Here is a 5,000-nt window from a genome sequence, read left to right as displayed (position 1 = left end):
ATATCGTCAAGGATTTTGAAGGGCACACTTCCCTACTGAGTAATAATTACCTTTAATGACCCTGCATAGCCGAGGCTGTAATTCTTGGCGCGTATGACGAGGATGATTACGTTCGCTCTCTTTTGATAGTTACGCGGACGTGGTTAAAAAAATATAAGAACAATAAAATGACCGTGTATATGCTTGCATAACTGACGAGTGTAAAACGTCTTCTAACGAGTCTCTCGTCCTCGTAAACGCGGACTAAAATTAAACATTTGAGAAAACGTAGCGGGAATGGCACTGTCGGGTTCTGCGTTGTGTAAATTTGTCCTTGAATATTTTTTTCTTGCATGCGCTTTTGTTGTCGGCAATAAAGCCTGCATGCGGTGCTAATCTAGTGTGGCGGAAGGTACGAAGCGCAAGGATGGGAGTAATGGGCCCGCCAGTTGTAACAAATGCCATCCTTACAGTACGCAATAAAATCTAGAATGCCTGCATTAGGCAGACGTGTTTACACTACAAAAACAAGAAAATCTGAGGAGCTTCGTAATTTTCATTACAACACCCTTCCATGGTTTACAATAAGAGGCGAGGAGGTGACACATAAACAGTGCTGATGAACGAAGCACGTTGCGTAAGACCCTTCAAAACTGCACTCAGTGTGCCGCCATCAAATACAACAGTAACATAACACGACGACCCAGCAACCATTTTGTAAGTTATATAAGTATGCCCAACGACTTCATTTTGCTATTGCATCTTTTGCGTGGTATGAGAGAACCATCACTGGCAGCAGAGAGAGATGTAAGTTTTGCTGATGGTGACTCTAACGACGCGTCGTTAGGAAGAACTGGAAGTGTGTAAAACGTGAACAGCATTCGCATCTGTCTACAGTCCGTCGGGTTACGAGAAGTGCTACCCACGCATCCCATCACGACGCCCGGTGACAGTATGGCAGCACGTGAAGTGCCAACTTTCTTCGTACTAAAAAAAAAGTGCGAGAGCAACCAGGACGAGACAGATGAAACAAGACCAGCACTGTCCTCTTTTATCTGCCTTGTCCTCATTGTTTTCGCGCCGTTTTTCACTATGAATGTGCACCAGCAAGCTCTAGTTCACTGTCTTCTCATGTTTACTTTCTTGCGTGTCACGCGTACTGAAGTCTCTTATAATCTTGACAGCGCTAACAGGTAGCGTATGGCGTAAGCACGAAGAAAGGAAGCGGGAAAAGACAAAAAAGAGAGCAGCAGAGTTGGTATTTTTCTACGTCCTTCCTTCGTAATACCGCAGTACGCTGTCACCCCTCTTGGCACGTTCCCTTCCCTGGACGCTCACTTGAACCACCTACGCGCCGTCATTGTCGCATGCAGGTGGCTGTGGGAAGCCTACGAAAAATTCTCGAATTATTCATTTCTTTCTCTGGGCTTCCCTCTACAACCAGATCCTATTTGCGGTCTGCCTGCAGAACGCTGTCACTACTGAACAAAGAACTGACAGGAACACATTTCGAGTCTTGTGGTTGCGAAAGCATGCACGGGACCTGTATTCGTTCTACGAACGAATGCATTCAGTGCTGCAATAAGCCGACTACGAAGGCGGTTTGTGTAAGACACCTTGGATGTTTAGATGCTACCATCGAAAGCCATCTAAGCGACAAAAATATCAGAGGATGACGTTACTTTTTTTTTCAGCAAACTGAACGCGTCACCACGCTTTGCTGCATCATGTAAGCTCACGTGATGTTATTCCAACGTCCTCACCGCTTTTCTTCCAATTCCGCGCATCCCAGTTGTTGATCCTTCTGTTCTCTTGTCCGTAGCAACGAACGACACATGACCCAGCTGTACGGCCTTGTCCTTATTCCTTCTGTACCTACTTTTCTTCTCATGAATTCTTGAAGAAAAGTACATTGTGCGAGGCATTGAACTTTGTGAATCCGATTCCTTTGCAGCACTTGTCCTTTCGTAAACGTCGCTGCCTAAAATACAGCCAAAAAAATCACGGATCGAAATCACTAAGATTGGATGCCTGCGTCTAAGAGCAAGCATGATTGTTAGACCCTCGCATGTCGGGCAGAGCGGCCGTCAAACTTATACGCGTTTATGCATTAGTATTCATTTAGATTGTGGTTGCCGAAAAACATACATCGCTCACTCGCAATCACGATTGATATTTTCTTCTATAGAAGTTGACAGGTTGATAGCAAGGCTAAGCTGCTTCTTTATATATTTAAAAATAAAAAAGATTAATTACGGCTATTTATTAACTCTCCAAGAGCGTTCATTTCGAAATGTGTTGTGCTGTTCGCTAGTGCTGCTCTGTATTGTTCTTAAGTACTTACCTTCTGATCCCTCAGAAGAGTTTGAGCATTAAGCATCTTTCTACAAGGAGAGTGAGAGGGAAAACAGATGAAAAACGAGGACCCTAACTAGACTATTGTTAGTTTGCTACCCTACATTCGTGTTGGAAAACGATGGAATAAAAAAAATAAAAAGAGAAAAAAACGTGACTGTACACAATTCAAGTTACGCTGTACGTGGACTAGGTCCTGTAAGTGCGTAGGAAGCTACGCTTCCGCGTGCCTTGGGAGATGGAGGCTTCTTCTCACTTGCGTATTTCAAGTAGTCGAATATTGTACTGTCTTTTCTGAAATAAATCAAGGCGCTTGGATAACCTAAACATTGTCAAAAACTTGAATAAATACTGAGACACGGAGAATAAATGGTATAACACCACTGGTTGTACTATCGAACAAAACTTAATCACATCAGAAAGTGAATATATACCCAACGAGAACACGTTCCCCACATTCGCACCCTTCCTAGGTGCTAACACACACCGATATTGCACTACTCATCTTTTACCTGCTTCAAAGACACCCAGATATTTAAGTGACAGTTCTTTGCCAAAAATGTTTAATGACGGCTGACTGATGCCTTGGATTGTCTTACCTGAATATTGAATCCTTTAAGGATTTCACCTGTGGCGTGACGGCAGTGTGAAAAGCATCTCCGTCTATGTAAATAATGCTCCACAACCACACGTGGCAATGCGCAGAGCCAAATGCGCGAATGGTCTTCCTTTTGAGGACGACTGGTGCTGACTTAAAGTGTACGTTGATGCAGCGACCTTTCTGGCCCACAAATATCCGCTCACAGGAAAATGGAATGCAACGTAAAGCGTTCGTCTTACACGGAACAAGATTAGCCTGTTTTTCCTTGCCTTATTTTGGCGTTAAGATTTTGCCTATCTCTTCTAATATTTTGTTTGTTTGTTTGTTTGTTTTCTTGCTTGCTTGCTTCATTGCTCGCTTGTTTGTTTTCGTCCTTTATATAGCAATCCTCATAAGTAATGCCGTGCATATTTATGTTAGGCTCATCATGTGTTCGTTCTTCGATTTGTTATTGTACTGCGATTACTTTATTGCTTATTATATTTGTCACATCACCTGATGCGTCCGTTCACAGTGTATTCAACGAGCTATTTTTTAAGACTTCTGGGACAATAAGCTAGTTCGATTGCTTTTCATATTCACTTCGGCTTTTTCTTTGAATTTGTGTCATTTTGTATATATGATAAAGTTCTGTATCAACTTTTTGCACGTACCTACCCCAAAGCGTTTTACGTGATGTAGGAGTGGTTGGCAAGATCCGATGCAGTGACCATAGAACAGTAAGAGCTTGCATTCACCTATAATTTAAAGAAAACCAATGACATATACTGATACGCAAGAAGCCAATTAATGAGCTAGCGGTGTGAGGGAAAGTAAAGGGATTCGCAGTTTTGCTTCATAATAGATTCGAGGCAATAAACGAGATAACCGACGTTAGCGTTGACACATTGAACGACAATCTTACTACTATCATCAAACAGCGTGTAATGGAAGACGGAGGTACAGGCACATGACAGGATTCTGGCAAACTATCCCAGAAGACGAAAAATATTGTTAAGAAGCGACAAACAATGAAAGCCTCAAATGCAACTGACACATATAAAGCTAGTGGAGCTTTCAAGGTTAATCAATAGGCGCATGCTAGCTAAGATCAAAAGGTATAATATAGAGAGAATTGGGTAGGCTGTAAAAAACGGCAGAAGCCTAAAAGCTGCGAAGGCAAACTTGGGCATAGGCAATGTTCGGATGTACGCAAAAGGTACAAGGACAGCAATGTGATAACCAATATGGATAGGATAGTTGAAGTGGTGAAGGAGTTCTACATGAGCTGTACAGAAGCCTACGAAACTGTACGAAGCTGTACGTAACAATTAGGATGATATTGTAAGAAGCAATAGCCCAGAAGAATTCGACATCGTATAAGTAACGACAGGAGAAGTAAGGAAAGCCCGAGAAGGAATGCAAAGAGGCAAAGCCGTTGGTGGGGGTAAACTAACAACAGACCTAATGAAAGATGGCCAAGAAATTTTTTTAGAAAAACTGACGACCTTATATACGAAGTGTCTCTTGACGGAAAGGGTATACCAGAATCAATCAATCAATCAAAGAACTTTATTTTCACCAAAAACAAAAACATTTACGGTGAAAAAAAGTGACCGGGAAAATCTTTAAAGAACACCAACGTCATATTATTTCCCAAGAAAGAATGCATCAAGGACTTGAAAAATTACAGGCCGATCAGTTTACTGTCTGTTCTCTACAAACTAATTACAAAATTAATACCTAATAATATTAAGGTGATATTAAAATTTAATAAATTAACGTAACAAGCATAATTTCGCACAGGCTACTCCACGATATACCATATTCATACTATCAATCAGGTAATAAAGAAATGCATGGAAAACAGCCAACCTCTGGAAGAAATCTACATAATACAATTCCACCTCTATATGTGCACCTGGTACAGAGAGTGACATTACGCGAGGAATGATTGGTTATTACATAAGGGTTCAACTTACAATGTATGTAAGTGACTTTACCAAACAATCTTAGATACACATTTTTATTCGTGCCCTTATATATTTAGGTTCATCGCTTGGTTAGCTAACGCCGTCTACAACAT

The sequence above is a fragment of the Rhipicephalus microplus genome, chromosome 2 (genome assembly GCF_043290135.1).
Source record: "Rhipicephalus microplus isolate Deutch F79 chromosome 2, USDA_Rmic, whole genome shotgun sequence".
NCBI classification, from domain to species: Eukaryota; Metazoa; Arthropoda; class Arachnida; order Ixodida; family Ixodidae; genus Rhipicephalus; species Rhipicephalus microplus.
Note: the sequence above shows the minus strand (reverse complement) of the source record.